We start from the raw sequence: 21,209 nt of genomic DNA, 5'->3' as shown, positions 1-21,209 counted from the left end.
AAACACGACAGCAATAAAAACCTGTTGACACATCAATCAAAATAAATAAAATAGCGTGACACCTCTCACTCTCCCCCTTTGGTGAATCTGTTGGCTTCACCATCACGGCTCTGTTTAGTTGTTTCCTGTCTTCTCATGGTTAAACTCGAATGGGCAGTGCTAATCTGGCCCTGGCTTTGGGAGATGGAGCAGTTTAGAAGTGATGAAGGCTTTATGTGGCTGGCGCTCACTGTCTGCAGAATACCCACCACCCCACCTCCACACAGCCCCCCGCCACCCCACCTCCACACAGCCCCCCCAACCCACCTCCACACAGCTCCCTGCCACCCCACCTCCAGACAGCTGCTCTCCACTCCACCTCCAGACAGCCCCTCTCCACCGCACCTCCACACAGCCCCCCGCCACCCCACCTCCACACAGCCCACTCAACCCACCTCCACACAGCTCCCTGCCACCCCACCTCCAGACAGCTGCTCTCCACTCCACCTCCAGACAGCCCCTCTCCACCGCACCTCCACACAGCCCCCCGACCCGACCTCACCTCCAGACAGCTGCTCTCCACTCCACCTCCAGACAGCCCCTCTCCACCGCACCTCCAGACAGCTGCTCTCCACTCCACCTCCAGACAGCCCCTCTCCACCGCACCTCCAGACAGCCCCCCGACACCCCACCTCCACACAGCCCCCCCCACCGCACCTCCACACAGCCCCCCGACCCGACCTCACCTCCAGACAGCTGCTCTCCACTCCACCTCCAGACAGCCCCTCTCCACTGCACCTCCAGACAGCCCCCCGCCACCACACCTCCACACAGCCCCCCCAACCCACCTCCACACAGCTCCCTGCCACCCCACCTCCAGACAGCTGCTCTCCACTCCACCTCCAGACAGCCCCTCTCCACTGCACCTCCAGACAGCTGCTCTCCACTCCACCTCCAGACAGCTGCTCTCCATTCCACCTCCACACAGCTCCCTGCCACCCCACCTCCAGACAGCTGCTCTCCATTCCACCTCCAGACAGTCCCTCTCCACCGCACCTCCAGACAGCTGCTCTCCACTCCACTTCCAGGCAGTCCCTCTCCACCGCACCTCCAGACAGCTGCTCTCCATTCCACCTCCAGACAGCCCCTCTCCACCGCACCTCCAGACAGCTGCTCTCCACTCCACCTCCAGACAGCCCCCCCAACCCCACCCCACCACACAGCCCCCCGACCCGACCTCACCTCCAGACAGCCCATCCACCCTACCTCCACACAGCCCCTCCACCCCACCCCACCTCCACACTGTATCAGTCTGAGGGAAGGGAGAAAGGAGCCAATAAAGACAACTCCATCTATTACCAAGCATCTGACTCCCATTTTAATACAGGCACTGTCTGTAACGGTGTCTCACCGTAAATTACACAGCTATACTGTGTGGATGTAAATGACTATACTGTAGCCTACAAATTCAACTGAGTTGGGGATATAGTATGTGTATTCCTTACAAAAAGGAGAGAAATGTATTGAACTATTAAATGGAAAAATAAGCGCAATGCTGTGATAAATGGACAAAGTGAGATATATGACACGCTGAATCTGTTGTTAAAAGATAAAATATAGTGTGGGTCGTAATGGAGTGAGAATGTGTGATTTGAAAAGACGTTCTTAGGTTTGTATCTCAGGCTGCCAAGTGGAGAGGCAGAGGAAGGAGTCAGGTGCCAACCTATTAAGTTTCAAGTTCTAATGTCACATGCACAAGTACAGTGAAATAACTTTCTTGCAAACTCTAACCCCAACAATGCAGTAATCAATAACAATGTAATACTAAAAATAACATAAGGTAGAATAAAAACACACAAGAAATAAAAATAACAAATAAGAAAAACAGGATAAATTAAGTAAGCATACTATATACAGGGTCAGTCAGTTCCAGTACCATATTTACAATGTGCAATGATACTGGAGTGATAGAGGTAGATATAGTACATGGCCAAAATTATGTGGACACCCCTTTAAATTACTGGATTCGGATATTTCAGCAACACCTGAGCTCAGTGACTTTCAATGTGGCACCGTCATAGGATGCCACCTTTCCAACAAGTCAGTACATCAAATTTCTGCCCTGCTATAGCTGCCCCTGTCAACTGTACAGTAAGTGCTGTTATTGTGAAGTGGAAATGTCTAGGAGCAACATCGGCTCAGCCGCAAAGTGGTAGACCACAAGCTCACAGAACGGGACCGTCGAGTGCTGAAGTACATAGTGCGTCAAACATTCTCTGTCCTCGGTTGCAACACTCACTACTGAGTTCCATACTGCCTCTGGAAGCAACGTCAGGACAAGAACTGTTCACCTGGAGCTTCATGAAATGGGTTTCCATGGCCGAGCAGCCGCACACAAGCCTAAGATCACCATGCACAATGCCAACAGTCGGCTTGCCGCAAATGCAATCTTGAGCAGTGGAAACACATTTTCTGGAGTGATGAATCACGCTTGGCAGTCCGACATCTGGGCAGTCTGAAAGACTAATCTGGGTTTGGTGGATGCCAGGAGAACGATACCTGCCCCAATGCATAGTGCCAACTGTAAAGTTTGGTGGAGAAGGAATAATGGTCAGGCCTTGTTTTTCATGGTTCAGGCTGGGCCCCTTAGTTCCAGTGAAGCAAAATCTTAACTCTACAGCATACAATGACATTCTAGATGATTCTGTGCTTCCAACTTTGTGGTAACAGTTTGGGGGAAGGCCCTTTCCTGTTTCAGCATGACAATGACTCTGTGCACAAAGTGAGGTCCATACAGAAATGGTTTGTCGATATTGGTTTGGAAGAACTGGCCTGCACAGAGCCCTGACCTCCATCCCATTAAACACCTTTGGGATGAACTGGAACGCCGCTTGCGAGCCTGGTCTAGATGCCCAACATCAGTGCCCGACCTCACTAACGCTCTTGCGACTGAATGGAAGCAAGTCCACGCAGCAAGGTTCCAACATCTAGTGGAAAGCCTTCCCAGAAGAGTGGAGGCTGTTATAGCAGCAAAGGGGGGAACAACTCCATATTCATGATTTTGGAATGAGATGTTCGAAGAGCAGTTGTCCACATACTTTTGGCTATAAAGTGTATGTATCGGGTAAGGTGACAAGGTATCAGGTTATGTGATAAACAGTATAGGGTGGCTGGGATGATGGAGTTAATGTGTGCCATAACCAGCCTGCTCTTCATGATTACAGATGTGAGTTCTACAGGGCGGTGGTCATTGTGGCATGAAGCCTTAGAGTTCTCAGGAACAGGAACGATGGAAGTCATCTTAAAACCTGGGGATTACAGACTGGGACAATGGGAGGTTGAAAATGACTGTGAATATGCCTGCCAGCTGTTCTACTCTGAGAACACGCCTTGGAATACCGTCGGGCCCCACGCCTTGCGGGTGTTGACCTGATTAAAGACCTTACTTACGTTGGCCTCGGAGAGCGAGATTACCCAATCCTCTGGGTCAGCATTTTACCATCAGGTATTCACAGACGGACAGAGATTTACACTCAGATGAGAGACCTTTTGACCGATATGCCATCTTGCCAGCAAACAATGAACTGTCCTATTTAAATACAGCCCATTAAAACAATGAAGTACGACGAGGATTATGATCCCAGTTTGACAGGTGGAAAAGCCAGAGTACATCTTCCTATGTCACATTGTATATGAGGGTATCAGGACAGAGATTATGATAAAGCATGACACATTTCAAGATGTAGGTTTTAGCCCATTGGTTTTTGAGATGGAGTAGTGGACCATTGGAATTCCTATACTTGATAACTAGGGATTTATGTATCGATCTACGTGTAGATGTGTTTCTCAATGTTATGGTGCTGCTGTGGCCTTGGCGTTGACGTAATGATATACTCTACGGGTCTCTCAGGGTGTATATTCATCACGACTGCTTCCAGATATGAGTCACCATTGAATTTGTAATGAGATCTGGCTGTCTTTGCTCTGATTATTGGAGATCGTCAAATGTCCTTAGCCATGCATATTTATCAGATACAGTTAGGGCCTGCTGCATATCGCACTTGGCTGGTGGGCTGAATTTAGATTTCATAAATATGGATTTGTTATTTTTTTTAACCCCACACCCCCACCTGAAAAACAAAACAAGACATAACAAAGAGAAGCTGGAATATGATTAAACAAAACAACACTACATCGACCACACCTTCAAAAACACCCCAGTATCACCCTGTTTCCCATCCCACTCTCAACGGTTACAGAGCAGGATGAAAGGAGCGCTGGGTAGTTATGAGAGGAGAGGGGATATTACCCTCCACTGGATAACAGGACAGGGATAACACACAAGACGCAGCGCTAGGCTATATCATGAATATGGGCAACACAGCTGGAGCATAATATTAGCAGCAACCCCCCAGCCATACACATAATATTATCACTTTCATGAGAAAGGATCCACCGCCATAAAACAAAATGAATGTCAAAATGTATTCTGGTCAAATCATTACACTTGGTTTCTTAGCAACGTTACTAACAACCCTCTGAAGAATCATGTCATCTCCAGTCTCTCCAGGGTTTATGATCTCAATGTTCACGTGTTCTGAACTTCACGACACAGAAAAATCATTACAGGAAGGGACGCTTTTTGGCTGCCATTTTGTCTGTGTCATTCACATTCCTACTTAATAGTAGAAGTACTACCAAAATAAGTGTGGTCATTCCTTGGCCAATCAGTAAGCAGGACAGAAGGCTAAAGTGTAGGTATGCAGCAGCATGGAGAGCAGATTAGAGCAGTGATGTTGTGGTATGAGTTGCTGGCAGTCAGAGCACGGACTCCATAGCAACCGATAGCATGGGTCTATGCTGGAGACGGCAGGGCTCCACTGGTTCCAGACAGCATGATGAATTACACACCCAGGAGCTGTCAATAAAAAGTGCTTACATTTCCTCTTCAATAAGAGCCCTGCAGCTCATTATGTTGCAGGGGGCAGATGAACATAGACTACCTCCCTGCACAGGCACAGGCACAGGCACACACACACACAAACACAGAGAGTCTCCAAGAGATAGGTTTATTTATATATCAGCATGATAAGGTCAGCTCATAAATCACTCAAAGCATGCATGTATGTGTGTGTATGTCTGTATGTATGCGGATGTCACTCAGTCAAGGAGGATGTTGTGTGTTGTGTGTTCTGGCCAAGTGGAGTGCTAGAATAAACATTTAGCTCCTGGGGAGGAATCCCACTCGTGGGCCCTTATTGATTAGCTTAGCGTGGGTTAGGGTCACGTCCAACAGGGCCTGCAGTCTGACAGACAGACTTCCCTCCCCACTGCCCGCCCAGCTCTCGGAGTGTGTGAGAGCTACAGACACACACGCACTCTCAGACACACGCACTCTCAGACACACGCACTCTCACACACACGCACTCTCACACACACGCACTCTCACACACACGCACTCTCACACACACGCACTCTCACACACACGCACTCTCACACAAGATGCTGAGTACTGACTGCAGGGGGAGGGGCTAGTGTAAGCAAGAATCTCAAATGATTCCACTATCACCTCACACAATAAGAAAGAGAATGATATCTGCATCTCCAAGGATTGGCAAGGGGAAGCAATGGAACCAGCTTCAGTTTCATATATCCATCAGCCATATTGTCCAGGCCCACCACATAGGCCTACAATATGTGTTGAAATTGAGTGTGATGAAAATTCCTACAGACCACAAAAGGGTCAGAAGGTAGCGTCATCAGCAGCCCCATCAGTAGAAGTGTGTAGTTGAATGTGTGTGTGTATCGGCCAGGGCTGTGTCCTGTAATTGGCCTAACATTCATTGCGGCTCTGTCAGGTGAGGCTGTTTGATGTAGTAATACCTTCTGCCTCCAGGACAGTTTTACAGCTGTGTTTAAGAGGACGAATGGTCAAATTGAACTGTGAAACCCCTGCAGAATGGCGGCGTTTGAAAAACAGCGTGTCATAAGCCTCTTTGTCTCTGCCGCCAGTGCTGAAAAACACATGCACTGTTTCAACTGTCAAGCTGTTCTCTTCTCCTGTACTAACGCACGTCTGTGGATGACAAGCAGCTTAGCAGGCCACAAACAGAAGGCAATGTCTCTGGGAGAACTAATACTTGTTTCAATCCGTAGCAACTCAGGTGTCCGTTTCTATGAGCAGAAAACACTCACACACACGGTTGATTTACTGCAAGTACAGTAATACTGAAAGCTGGGTAATTCAACTCCAATGTTATTCTTAGTTCATCTATTCCTGGTTAATCTACAGTGGAGTGTAATATCCCCTCTCCTCTCCCACTCTGACTGAAACTCTTCTGATTCTTAGTTCAATCTATTCTTAGCTAATCTGTTCTGGACAGCAATATCCCACTGAAGGTTAATCTGTCTGAGAAAATAATCATTTTAGCATGCCATTTCTTGTTCCAGTGTTAATTTCAGGTTGACCTCATAATTACACTGAACCACTGTGCTGTCATCCTTCATGAAGGCCGGGAGCTTCATCCCAGAATTCCCTCTGTTCAGCGTGAGCTCCCACTTCAAGCAGCTCCACTCTGAAAAGGGCTCAGACACTACAGCCCCGGTCCATCACCCTCTACCCTCAAACCCCATCTCACTCCAGCCAGGGGAAGTTAGAGATTACAACTAAACAAAGTACCCCACTTAAGGTTATTATTGTAATTAACCCAAAGTTCAACCAGGACTTCAAAATAGTCTATTTGAAAAGTTTCTGTCTACAGGAATCCTAGAGGGGCCAGTGAGTAGGAGATGTAAGACTGTTCAGATTAGATTTTTGTGTGTATTTATATCTCCCAGAATGCATCCCTACAAGTCACAGCATGAGGGAAACAATCAGATAAACAAGCTCATGAATAATCAAATAAAAGTCAATTAAGGGGACTCTAAGGAAGCGGGAGTGGAGGGTGTTATTAACGAACAGGGGAAGGAGACCTGGGACATTAAACAGTGGGCAGAAGAGAAGGTGAGAGAAAAAGTCTCTCTGCCTCCGTTCGGCCAGACAATCAATGTGTCACCCCATGGTGAACACTGGTCTTTACTCTCAACACCAGCAGCACACACACCAGCCAGAGACTCCCCCACGCACACACACCCACACACACGCCCAGATAAAATGCCCTAGAATTGTACAGTGTGCAGTACTTATAAGTGTCAGAGTGTGTTTCTACATCTGTCCTGGCATCCGTGTGCCAATGTGCGTGTTACTGAAGTGCACTGGTATGAACAATCTGGCCACACACTAATTACTGTTTATCTAGGCAGCAAACTAGGTGAGGTTTTTTATGTGTGGGGAGAGTGTGAGCAGTTTGACAGCTGCTTCCCCTCTAGCCAAGGCTAATTTAAGGAGAGCGATCCTGGCTGAGACAAATGGTCTGAAACGTTTAATAATGAACCCCCCTTGATCCTGATAAAACAGAGGGCAGTGAGCACAGTTTAACTGACCCATTGTATTTGTGTGAAGTCAGGTCAACTGTGTGACGGTATTGGGTGCGTTCAAATGTCATGCCAGGTCCTCTATGACTGCTTAATGACCTGATGTTTTATCTTCTACTTGATAGAAGGATAATAGACATTTGGAATAGATTTGAGCTGTACTTGTATCTTTCAAAATGTACATGGAAACAATTAAAACATGGAGATTCGATCAAATGATTCAAGCTGAGAGATGATGAATATGACTGAATATTGCAGGTTTGTATTTATTAAAGATCCCCATTAGCTGCTTCCAAGGCTTCCAGGTGATATACAATATAAAATATTACATGACATTACGTTTCATAACACTTGTCACAACACATTAAGTGTGTTCCCTCAGGCCTCAGGTTGTGTGCAGGCAGGTGTTACATGGGTTGGTGGTCTGTGTGTGTGGGTAAGTGGTGTACCTATAGAACTTGGGGATCAGGGGTGGTCTCAGGAGGGTTATTCACTCTGAGCCATTTCAAATGCAACAACTACACTTCATCATGGATTAAAACAGCCACAGCCCCTGCGTACCTTCACTTGCCAAACACGCTCACATTACAGTAAAGCGGTCCATGCCTAGGGGCAATACTCATGCCTTCTTTAAAGGCATGCCCCCTCCAACACAGGGGGGATTAGTCCTGGGAGCTAGGCAGGGGAGTTACATCTGGGATCAGGAGAGAGAGAGAGAGAGAGAGAGAGAGAGAGAGAGAGAGAGAGAGAGAGAGAGAGAGAGAGAGAGAGAGAGAGAGAGAGAGAGAGAGAGAGAGAGAGAGAGAGAGAGAGAGAGAGAGAGAGAGAGAGAGAGAGAGAGAGAGAGAGAGAGAGAGAGAGAGAGAGAGAGAGAGAGAGAGAGAGAGAGAGAGAGAGAGAGAGAGAGAGAGAGAGAGAGAGAGAGAGAGAGAGAGAGAGAGAGAGAGAGAGAGAGAGAGAGAGAGAGAGAGAGAGAGAGAGAGAGAGAGAATGGGATTGCATTTCCTAAAGCTGGCAACACTTTCATACAATATCTTTGAATGAGAAGGCAGTCATGCAGTGAAGGCAGAGTCAGGCAGTGAAGGCAGAGTCATGCAGTGAAGGCAGAGTCATGCAGTGAAGGCAGAGTCATGCAGTGAAGGCAGTCATGCAGTGAAGGCAGAGTCATGCAGTGAAGGCAGAGTCATGCAGTGAAGGCAGTCGTGCAGTGAAGGCAGTCATGCAGTGAAGGCAGAGTCATGCAGTGAAGGCAGAGTCATGCAGTGAAGGCAGTCATGCAGTGAAGGCAGAGTCATGCAGTGAAGGCAGTCATGCAGTGAAGGCACTCATGCAGTGAAGGCAGAGTCATGCAGTGAAGGCAGTCATGCAGTGTCCACTACTACGGTGCACAACTGCATCTCAGTCTCCCCCTTCTCTCTGTCTACCTCCCTCCCTCTCTCAGTGGTGCTGCTGTGGGGGCCTGATCTATGGCACAGAGTGGCGTTGAACGGATGAGAGTAGGCGAGAGGAGGAGGATGTATGAGTGATGCTGGGGGAAAGCGTGAATGGGAGGTACACTCATTTCTGACGCGTGAGCTGTTCTTGCGAGCGGTTCTCGACCCGACAGAAAGAGGGCTTTGATTTAGCTGGGGGTCCAGGGCATCCTGGATGGGCTCCATCCATCTTGCAAAGTAATTACATTACGAGCGTTTCCATTGGAGGGAGGAGGGCAGAAGCTGGGGGATCTCAATGGCTTTATAAATCACATTCACTCACTAGAAACTCACTAGAAACTCACTAGAAATTGGAGGGAGATAGAGGGTTCTATTATATTTCATACTTTGTAAAAAAAAGACTGTCCAACACTGCTGTCAGACCTTAAAAAGACCATTTTAAAATTAGAGTTTGGGAGCTAGGACAAAAGAGATATTGTGGAAATGTTCAGGTAAAACTTGACTAACTTTAGTAGCTTTTCAGCTACTAATTTTATTTGGGACTAGATTCCGTCCATACCGCGGAAGATCTGCGTTATAGCGTGATTTAAATTACGGTTATTTCCAATTGAGCAGACATACAGTGGGGAGAACAAGTATTTGATACACTGCCGATTTTGCAGGTTTTCCTACTTACAAAGCATGTAGAGGTCTGTAATTTTTATCATAGGTACACTTCAACTGTGAGAGACGGAATCTAAAACAAAAATCCAGAAAATCATTGTATGATTTTTAAGTAATTAATTGGCATTTTATTGCATGACATAAGTATTTGATCACTTACCAACCGGTAAGAATTCAGGCTCTCACAGACCTGTTTGTTTTTCTTTAAGAAGCCCTCCTGTTCTCCACTCATTACCTGTATTAACTGCACCTGTTTGAACTCGTTACCTGTATAAAAGACACCCGTCCACACATTCAATCAAACAGACTACAACCTCTCCACAATGGCCAAGACCAGGGAGCTGTGTAAGGACATCAGGGAGAAAATTGTAGACCTGCAAAAGGCTGGGATGGGCCACAGGACAATAGGCAAGCAGCTTGGTGAGAAGGCAACAACTGTTGGCGCAATTATTAGAAAATGGAAGAAGTTCAAGTGACGGTCAATCACCCTCGGTCTGGGGCTCCATGCAAGATCTCACCTCGTGGGGCATCAATGATCATGAGGAAGGTGAGGGATCAGCCCAGAACTACACGGCAGGACCTGGTCAATGACCTGAAGAAAGCTGGGACCACAGTCTCAAAGAAAACCATTAGTAACACACTACGCCGTCATGGATTAAAATCCTGCAGCGCACGCAAGGTCCCCCTGCTCAAGCCAACGCATGTCCAGAACTGTCTGAAGTTTGCCAATGACCATCTGGATGATCCAGAGGAGGAATGGGAGAAGGTCATGTGGTCTGATGAGACAAAAATATAGCTTTTTGGTCTAAACTCCACTCGCCGTGTTTGGAGGAAGAAGAAGAATGAGTACAAACCCAAGAACACTATCCCAACCGTGAAGCATGGAGGTGGAAACATCATTCTCTGGGGATGCTTTTCTGCAAAGGGGACAGGATGACTGCACCGTATTGAGGGGAGGATGGATGGGGCCATGTTTCGCGAGATCTTGGCCAACAACCTCCTTCCCTCAGTAAGAGCATTGAATATGGGTCGTGGCTGGGTCTTCCAGCATGACAACGACCTGAAACACACAGCCAGGGCAACTAAGGAGTGGCTCCGTAAGAAGCATCTCAAGGTCCTGGAGTGGCCTAGCCAGTCTCCAGACCTGAACCCAATAGAAAATAATTGGAGGGAGCTGAAAGTCCGTATTGCCCAGCGACAGCCACGAAACCTGAAGGATCTGGAGAAGGTCTGTATGGAGGAGTGGGCCAAAATCCCTGCTGCAGTGTGTGCAAACCTGGTCAAGAACTACAGGAAACGTATGATCTCTGTAATTGCAAACAAAGGTTTCCGTACCAAATATTAAGTTCTGCTTTTCTGATGTATCAAATACTTATGTCATGCAATAAAATGCTAATTAATTACTTAAAAATCATACACTGTGATTTTCTGGATTTTTGTTTTAGATTCCGTCTCTCACAGTTGAAGTGTACCTATGATTAAAAATTACAGACCTCTACATGCTTTGTAAGTAGGAAAACCTGCAAAATCAGCAGTGTATCAAATACTTGTTCTCCCCACTGTATACAGCGTTTATGTATATGCAGAGAATGCGGTCTCTGCAAACACAGGAACATTGCCTTTAAATTTCAATCACACTATAACGAGGATCATCCGCGATACGGATTGAATCTAGGCCTTAATTTAGTTAACTAAGGATTGTTATGATTGGCTTTAGCAACATTACTGTACAGTAGTTTGCAAAGTAACGCTGATTAAGCCTGAAATTAAAAGATAGAAGCAATTTACTGTATGCATTTGACTAATGAGTTTGATCACATGCACAACACACATGCAAGCACACACACACACACACACACACACACACACACACACACACACACACACACACACACACACACACACACACACACACACACACACACACACACACACACACACACACAGCAGAGGCTGCTGAGGGGAGGACAGCTCATAATAATGTCTGAAACGGCGCAAATGGGATGGCATCAAACACATGAAAACGTGTTTGATGTATTTGATACCATTTGATACCATTCCACCAATTCCACTCCAGTCATTACCACGAGCCCATCCTTCCCAATTAAGGTGCCATCAACCTCCTGTGACACACACACACACACACACACACACACACACACACACACACTCTTGCTCTCCCCGCCACCTCCTCTCTCTCAGGACAATAATTAGAATTCTGACAAATGTGTCTTAAATGGGGTTACAATCCTCTTCCCTTTGTCTTAAGGGTCAGTAACCACACACCCCCAGTCACGCCCTGTCTTATAGTGGACTTAGCTAGCATTAGCACGTACACACCCGACCCTAGCATGGACAGAATAGTCAGTGGTGTGAGATGGAACAGAGTAAATAGGCATTTCAACGTTATAGCTTTAACCGGTGCTAACTTGTGTATTATAAACTGGGTGGTTCGAGCCCTGAATGCTGATTCGCTGACAGCTGTGGTACATTATATCAGACCGTATACCAGGGGTATAACAAAGCATTTATTTTTACCCCTCTAATTACATTGGTAACCAGTTTATAATAGCAATAGGGCACTTGAGGGTGTTTGTGGTAAATGCCACGTTGCGTTGGCCTAAGAACAGCCCTTAGCCGTGGTATATTGGCCATATACCACACCTCCTAGGGCCTTATTGCTTAAATATTGGGGGTTGGTAGGTTGGCCTGGCTTGATATGTTTTTCCTGAGGAGCCAGCTGCATGTCACTCAGGTCTGCAGCAGATACAAGATTTGCTCTCTATCCCTTGACTCAAACCCAATAACGTTTGCAATATCTGAATTATTTAATATGTGTGTGTAGCTTACAGAGTTCACATCTATATACATTTATCTTATTTTTAGTTGGCCAAAGAGTTGATGAGGTGATGGCTGGATATCTTTTTAGCAATGTCCGATATAGAACACGTGAGGTGCCCCATAGGGGCAACAAAATATGCAACTATGTGCAATGAAAACCAATGAAGCAGAAATAATTGACCTATTTGGAGGTAGACTGGCACCGTATCACTTCTACACCGATAAATAAGACACGCAATATTTGTATTAGTTTTATTGTTGATAGTCGGGAAGGTTTTTCTATGCCAGTCTAGGCCGAGAACCTGAACTATGCAAAATGAAAGTTTCATTTGATATCCGAATTTGGCGTGCCTGAAACGCTCCTCTTCAACCTGTCTCCGTCCACGAGGGGAGGTGCTGAAGGACTAATAGCGCTTGCTGCCCAGCTCTTAAGCAGGAAGGCACCCTTCACGTTTCTCTACAGCGGCTCTCTCGGGGCACTGTATATCTCTCTGGCTGCAGAAAACATCTAATTTCTCCAGCTTTAAATTAGGTTTTTCAATATTTTCTAAAAGTTATGTATTTTTAAGTTTGCTTTGTTTTAGTAACAGATCCTTCCATTTATTGATTTATGTGGTGAAGACACTAAAATTAAATGCGCAAATTATTATGTGACGTCATATCGCTGCATGAGGTGGCAAGAATGTGTGGGGGCCACTCTTGTAATGCAATTATTTATTTATTTTTATGAAATTGCTGTTGGACAAGATCATTTCGAGTCAGCCTGGTAATCTCCATATACCTAATTTATCTCTCTCCGCCCGTAGGCAAGTCATGGCTAAGGCTAACAGTATGGGAAATGTCCAGAGGCAAGTCATGGCTAAGGCTAACAGTATGGGAAATGTCCAGAGGCAAGTCATGGCTAAGGCTAACAGTATGGGAAATGTCCAGAGGCAAGTCATGGCTAAGGCTAACAGTATGGGAAATGTCCAGAGGGCTCAAGTCAACTCATAAATATCACCATAGCTCATGTATGAGAGCAGAGCAGTGATCTACGTACAATGAGTTCACAAAATATTAGGAATAATGTTTTGTACATTCAGTACACCTTCCTAATATTGAGTTGCACCCAATTTTGCCCTCAGAACAGCTTAAATTCATCGGGGCATGGACTCTACAAGTTATCGAAAGCATTCTACAGGGATTTTGGCCCATGTTGACGCCACAGTTGTGTCAAGTTGGCTGGATGTCCTTTGGACATACACACGGGAAACTGTTGAATGTGAAAAACCCAGCAGCGTTGCAGTTCTTGACACACTCAAACCAGTGCACCTGGTACCCTCTACCATATCCTGTTCAAAGGCACTTAAATATTTTGTCATGTCCATTCACCCTCTGAATGGCATACATACACACTCCATGTCTCAATTGTCTCAAGGCTTAAACATCCTTCTTTAACCTGTCTCCTCCTCTTCATCTACACTGATGGAAGTGGATTTAACAAGTGACATCAATAAGGGGTCATAGCTTTCATCTGGATTCACCTGGTCAGTCGATGTCATGGAAAGAGCAGGTGTTCTTAATGTTTTGTACACTCATTTTATGTCCTCTGAGACACATGATGTTGAGGAGAGCAGAAGTGCAAGCCATATGTCATATACGCTGCAATATGGGCCATATGAACATTGATCTCATCATATACATTATGTCATGCTGTCATGGCATTTATTGCTGATGATGTCATAGGCTTTGTGACTTACAGTGACTCTGGTCATAAAAGTACACACTTCATGTTATTGCAGTTCATCTCAAATAGAGAAACTCAAAGTGCTGCTGAGTGTTTTAGAGAAATGCGAAACCACAAAAGGTAATAATTTCCACAAGATAAGACAGAAAATGACAATTTTCCAAACTGTCTCATCGTGGATTGGTGGTTTTATATCATAGTCAGCATAAAAGCACTCTTTTGTATCTGGTCCTATCACGGTTTCACCAAATGTTTGGTTTAGAGGTCAACATTTTTACCTATCAGTGGCTTCGTTGACAACTTTGACTCTCTCTCTCTCTCTCGTAACATTTCCAGACTGAAACGTGTCTTCAGCACCTGCCTCTGTGTTATATAAGAGACTGAGAATGAAATATGGGTAGTGATATAGGATGATGTAGAGATGGTTATGTGATAAGGTATGGAGATTGTTGTGTCAGGGATGATGTAGAGATGGTTATAATGTAATAATATATGCCATTTAGCAGACACTTTTATCCAAAGCAAATTATAGTTAAGCGTACATGCATTTTATGTTCGGGTGGTTCCGGGAATCGAACCCACTATCCTTCATTGTAAGTGTCAAGTTCCAGCAACTGAGCTACAGAAGACCACTTATTAAGTGGAACTGTATATAGTAGGAAGTGACTAGCATAGATTAGTTATGAGGAGGGTGGGGGGCACCCAATCATAATCATCTGTCTCAAGGGCACTCCATGTTACTGTAACATAAACAATCAATATACCATTTCACATTCATCACCACATACATCAATGGTTTGAAATGAACTTGTAGAATATCAATAAGAGGCCTTAATGGTGGAGCGTGAGCATTAAATTGAACCAAGTCTTGATCAGGCTCAGCAGCCTTTTGATAAATGGTTAGTATCCTGCATTAGTTCAGATGCTTGTTATATTATACATCATCTGGGAGGCCAGATGCTCACCTTCAGGGAGCATTGCATGCTTTAACTAGAGCACATCACACATTCCGGCATGTTTCATTATACAGCACTGTACACTACCGCTTGGCGCTAAAAAGTAAGCTAAGCCCACTGAGGTATACATCACTTGTAATGGGGACAATGACGTTGCTCAACTCGGGCTGAAACAAATGTGTGGCCAGGTGGAAAGCCCAACCATCGTGATGAATACAGGCTGGAGGACTGCTACAGGCACGCTACAAATGAACTTTAGGGCCAATGCCTACAGAACCTCTGTCTGCCCTGCTGTGATTCAGTGGCTGCCTCAGTCTGTTTAGCTATCTGCTTTCCATCTGGTTTACGTGTGCTTGTTTGGCTTGTCTCCTCCACCACTGCTGAAACCCAGTCCCTAAACTGTAATCCAGCTGGGATCTGAGTTTCCAAACAAATTAATAATTAGAGTCAGTTTTTTGGAAAAGCAGTTATAAACTGTATCGCTGTTTTTTTTTGCAACGGTGTGAATCCCTTTTCTCCAGCAAAGTGATGGTGGATTTATTCCCCGAAAAACCACTGGCGGTCCGCTGACTCCACAAACAGATATCAGCAGGTCCTCCCGTCACTCCCTCTGTGTTGGGTTTTTCCTTCTGGTTGACCTCTCAAGCCAAGGAAGCACTATGTCCTGTGGCATCAGGGCCTAACAGACACCCACAGGAGCCACTTACACACTGATCCCTGGCCCCTAGAAACACAGAGGGAACCCAGAGAACCAGTTAAGACTGGATACACTGTAACAGACTTACACACATAGAGGCTCTACTCCAGCTCTGTTAAAAATAGATTCTCTCTTCCCATGACCTGTCCTTCACCACAACCCTTGATTATCTCTGTAATGTCGCATGGTGGATGCTACAAGGCCCTCTGGAATGTGAAATTAAGAAATGGGACAGAAGAAGCTCTGCATCATGTTGTCGTGATGTGAATTGATGGTGACATGTAGCAAAGGAATGTCCATACGGTTTGTGCTCAGGAAATAATTGCTCCCTGGCCATGACTAAGGGACTAGTTGGGGACAGTATCTAGAGGCTAATTAGACAACACTGGGTTTAATTAGGAAGACTTCGTCTCCATCATCATCAATCATCTCTACACAACACACATGACATTTACGGTCGGGAGGTCACAAGCTTGCAACAAATGTGACATGTTTGACCACAGAGAATACATCAGTTCCCTGTTTCTCCTTCTATTAATACAGTAAAGCTCAAATTTCACTCTTCACATGCTAAATAATACTAGCAATCTTTCCGTCAGGCCTCTATAGCCTGTCAGTCGTAGCTCATGATGGAACAAAACAAAGGAATCTCCTTAGTCAGCAGCTGCAGCGGAGGCATGTGCAGGGGAGACCCGTCACTGTTGCTCTACGACCCGGCCAGCAACACTGGCTCACTGGGGTTAGGCACATCATATCACACATCCCAGCAAATAAGCACGGTTCATTGGGCCACGTTGAGAGCTTTTTAGAACCTGGCACCATCACATTACAGGCAGCTGCTGAAATATAGATCTTGCCTTGAGAAAAGTCTTGAGTGCAGCCGATGATTCACACCCTACACGGGTCTGTTTGGTGTGAAGCCTGTGAATGTAGCAAATTGTGGGAAAAAAATAACAGCTGGCTACATTAAGGTGGTGAAAAGGTCAATAAAAGTGCTGAACTGAGATCAGCCATATGTGAAAAATGACTGCACGGACATCATTTGTATGCACAAGAGGCAAGTGTACTCTGAGATTTCCTGTACGCTGAGAGAACTATACAGAGGTCAGCTTAATGTAAGATAGGGGCTGTACTGATATCAGCCTGATGTGTGTGTGAGAGAGGACTAGCGATCAGCTGGATGAGAAATTAACCTGTACAAAAAATGACCTTAATATACATGGTGAAGACATGGACGACAGCTTTACTGGCCACACAATGCAGCGTTTTGTGTAAACAACCTTATTTACTCTACCAAGAAGAAATGTCTACCTTTATACTTGCCCAACATTTCACTTCATATTGCCATAGAAGTGGAATATGAGATGGCATGGTTATAAAGTTTGACTTAGGTCAAAAAACAAAAACAAAACAATAGAACATGAAAATAAATGCTCATAACATAACCAACTACCTTAAAGTGAACATTTGAGTGTGAAGGAAGCAGGCTCCACCCACCCTGGCCCCTGATGATGGTTTAAATGTTAATCCAGCTGTGCTAGATGCCTACAGGCTGGCACTGTGTAAGACAGAACACACAGTAGTTGTGCCAGAAACCAGAGAAGAAGCACATACTCAGGGGTTGGTGCAAACTGAACATCGCCGTACACCCTTCATTATTCATGTGCTCTGAGGAAAGGCTCCATACATGCATCCAAGATGAACTCACTGCTAGGTTACATCCCTATAACCCTTCCCTGGGCCTGGCCTGCTCCTTCCCTGAGCCTGGCCTGCTCCACTCACAGTCATACTAAGATCCTCCAACAGAAACTCTCCATTTAGATGCAATACAGGTCTACTAAGTGACTCTTTCTCAGCAACAGGGAATTAGAATTACTTTGTGGATGATAATTAATGGTCATTTTTGTAGGAGTTTATACATTTTTCTTAAGGTGAAATCAAGTCTGTCATTTCAAAGTGAAAATTACAAACTACAGGAGCCTTTTTTAAACACAATCCATGTCTCAATTGTCTCAAGCCTTAAAAATACTTATTTAACATGTCTCCTCCCCTTCATCTACACTGATTGAAGTGGATTTGACAAGTGACATCAATAAGGGATCATAACTTTCACCTGGATTCACCTGGTCAGTCTATGTCATGGAAAGAGCAGGTGTTCTTAATGTTTTGTACACTCAGTGTAGTATGTTTGTGCTGTGAGCATTTCGAAGTGTGAATAATGAGTGTTCCTCATAGGTGAGAGTAGCCCCTTAAGCCCTACACCCTCCCTTGCATTTAGACTTTGATGTGATGGCAGCGTTATGACACAGCAAGTGTTGCTCCTGGCATGGTGCCAGGGCACAGACCATAGAACTGGACACAACCTGTTGGTTTTAGCCAGTGGAAGATCCCTGAGTTCTAACTTTAAGTAAAATAATCATGATTATGTAAGGCTTTACAGAATGACAGATCCCAAATGCTGTACATTAACCACTGCTCAACTCAGAGGGCTCTAGTCCCATAGAATCTGACACTCTTTTTCACAACCCTCCAAGTCATTGGAGTGATAGCATAAGTAACATTAACTTTAAAATCATCCATGACGAGTTACAGGTGCTAAGACTAGTAGTTGTAAAAGTAGTAGTGGTAGTGCATTGCTAGGTAACGACGTAAACAATGCCACTTCAAATGAATGTGGCAATGTGTATGTTGTCTCATATATCATGCGCAGGAGAGGCTCTAACAATGGGGATTTCAAACCACCCGTTGTATAACTCTCCATGCATCATGTATGCATTTTAGACGTTCCCGGAGTCATTAGAGGGTATAGGTCGGAGCACTAGCTGATTAGGACCCTGTCAGTAAGATCAGTGGGCAATGCGAGGCGGATCCACTATCATTAAGAAGGCTAAGCCAGAGTACAAGTGTATCCTCGACCTCCATCTGAACAGAGGTCCTCTTGTCTGAGCTGAATTCTGCCATTGACTGAGTACTGCCCAACCAGCACTGAATATAAATGTGCCCCTCTCCTTGGATGCGAGTGTGTGCATTCGCTTGCATAGTCACAATGCACACTCCTGTGATACCAATACCAATGCACACTCCTGTGATACTAATACCAATACACACTCCTGTGATACCAATACCAATACACACTCCTGTGATACCAATACCAATACACACTCCTGTGATACCAATACTGATGCACACTCCTGTGATACCAAAACCAAAGCACACTCCTGTGATACCAATACCAATGCACACTCCTGTGATACCAATACCAATGCTGTGATACCAAAACCAATGCACACTCCTGTGATACCAATACCAATGCATACTCCTGTGATACCAAAACCAATGCATACTCCTGTGATACCAATACCAATACACACTTCTGTGATGTGCATCTGATTATACCTGTGTGTGTATGTTTTACATGTGTGACAATGAGGGTGTATGTTGATGACAGTGACCAATATTAAATATTACATTTAAAGAAATCACACAGGTCAATACATGATATCAAACATACAGCAATCTATTTCACCGGTATGGCAGAGGGATCTGGCACACTCACACTAAGTGCACATACAACCATTATCTATCAAGTGAAAAAATCTATCAATCCCTACGTAGCCAAAGGGCTACCGATGGGCGCAATTAATTCCCTAAATGGTTCCTCGACTGGTAAGCAGCACGACTGGCCCGACTGATATACCCCAGTCCGCCCGCCGTAGCCTATCATTTGATCATGTCCTGATTCAAATCAAATCGGATGCTGACCATCTTGGTTCCATTTTATTCTCTGGTAAAACGGAAAGACACGTCGGCATCGCGGGTTGCTCTGCGGATATTAGCCAGCCATAATGTTAGCGTAAAAACCTCAGGAGGCGACATCTTATCAACAGGCAAAGGCCACTGAAATAGCACACTATTGAAACGAAGGAATTTGTATTGTATTACAAATTCGCATGAAGGTTTGCCAATATTGACAACTAATTTCCCAACGGTGACAGTGCGCCAGGATCGATTATGCGAAGGAGATACGGAACAACAGCGTCACACGGATGCTTGCGCACACAAAAGCTATAGGAAATCATGAACATTATTTTTAAAAAGGGAGGAATAGGCTTACCCAAAATATTCCTGGTAAACGTGAGAACGCGAGGGTCTCCCTTGAAGATGCGTCTGGTTTTCGCTCTTGCTTTTTTCGGATGATGTTTTACGCCATTTCTTTTGCAAGATTATTTCTCATTAAAGTGAGGTGTCGCAGGCTTTCGTACATCAATTCACCTTCTCCGTGTCGATCTGTCCCCCCTTTCCCTAAAAAATAATACCTCTTAATGCCCCCTCCTCCTCTCTTTCCTCTTTCTGACAACACCCTTCTCTCTCTCCCTAGTCGACAGATAGCTTACCACATTTTTGAGTTCGTAAGAGAAAGGCAGATAATAAAATAAAACAATAATAAAAACAAATGCGTGTAACGCATTAGCGTTAACTCAAAGCAAAGGATGCTCGTCTTCTCTCCTTTCCATGGTGATGCATTTCCACGGTGCCTCCCTCTGTTGTGAGAAGGCCTACATTAACTAATTATTTAAATTAATAAAATAAAGACGCTCCAAACAGGGTGTCAGACCTCTCCTCTGCGTACTCGCGTTGTCGCTCTGCTTTACTTCTTCTTTGATGTTTTATATCGGCAACAATGGGGAGCTATGAATGGATCATCCGTTTCGTTGTTGCCTCGTTTGGCATATCATAATGACTTTTACAGGATTGTAATGATGTTAATTATTTTGCAGCCCCGACAGATCCATCAATGCCTCACTCGTGAAGATTCTTCGGCTAGTGCCTGAGAAGAGATGCTGTGTTTCATCTCTCTCTATCTATCTCTCTCACACACACACTTTCTCTCTCTCTCTCTCTCTCTCTCTCTCTCTCTCTCTCACACACACACACACACACACACACACACACACTTCTCTCTCTCTCTCTCTCTCTCTTTTAAAACACTCACGCTCATTCGAATTCACTCAAAGCTACCGCAGATTGAGTGCGTGTCCCATTTGTGCCATCGCTCGCTGCTTGCCACATTATGTTAAAATTTTCTCTTGCAGTGATAATTTTTTATGAATAGACAGCGAAGATAGGAGGAGGCATTATTGTCAGCCGAAGCCAATCTATATCTGTGAAATCATCTTAAAGAAAGTATTCTGTTTTGACCTCACTCGGCGCAGTGTTTCCATTATCGAACGAAGTATGTTTTGAGGAATGGAGATCTGCATCAGGGTGACGTCAGAAATGGTTAAAGCCATAGAAACAATTCCCTTCTCCCTCATCGACAGAGAAACCAATTGAGATGGCCTATGTTGCACCCGGTCTCGGTATCTTGAAATACAGCATCTGTATTCTGTATCAAATGACTTCAATGAACCATGCTACTGTGATGTGTCGTTCAGTCCTGA

The 21,209-nt window shown here is 45.0% G+C and overlaps 1 protein-coding gene across 1 annotated transcript in view; it reads right to left on the bottom strand.

Moving 5' to 3' along the window:
* Nucleotides 1-20,903, bottom strand: part of LOC110509402 (neuroligin-2) — an 88,947-nt gene extending 68,044 nt beyond the window's left edge. Inside the window, exon 1 of the mRNA XM_036967505.1 lies at nucleotides 19,883-20,903. The gene's annotated coding sequence lies outside the window, so the exon portion shown is untranslated. The remainder of the gene's footprint in view (nucleotides 1-19,882) is intronic.
* Between the last annotated feature and the right edge of the window lie 306 nt (nucleotides 20,904-21,209).

The sequence above is a fragment of the Oncorhynchus mykiss genome, chromosome Y (assembly GCF_013265735.2).
Source record: "Oncorhynchus mykiss isolate Arlee chromosome Y, USDA_OmykA_1.1, whole genome shotgun sequence".
NCBI lineage: Eukaryota > Metazoa > Chordata > Actinopteri > Salmoniformes > Salmonidae > Oncorhynchus > Oncorhynchus mykiss.
The sequence above is the reverse complement of the archived record's forward strand: the minus strand, read 5'-3'. Positions and strand labels throughout refer to the sequence as shown.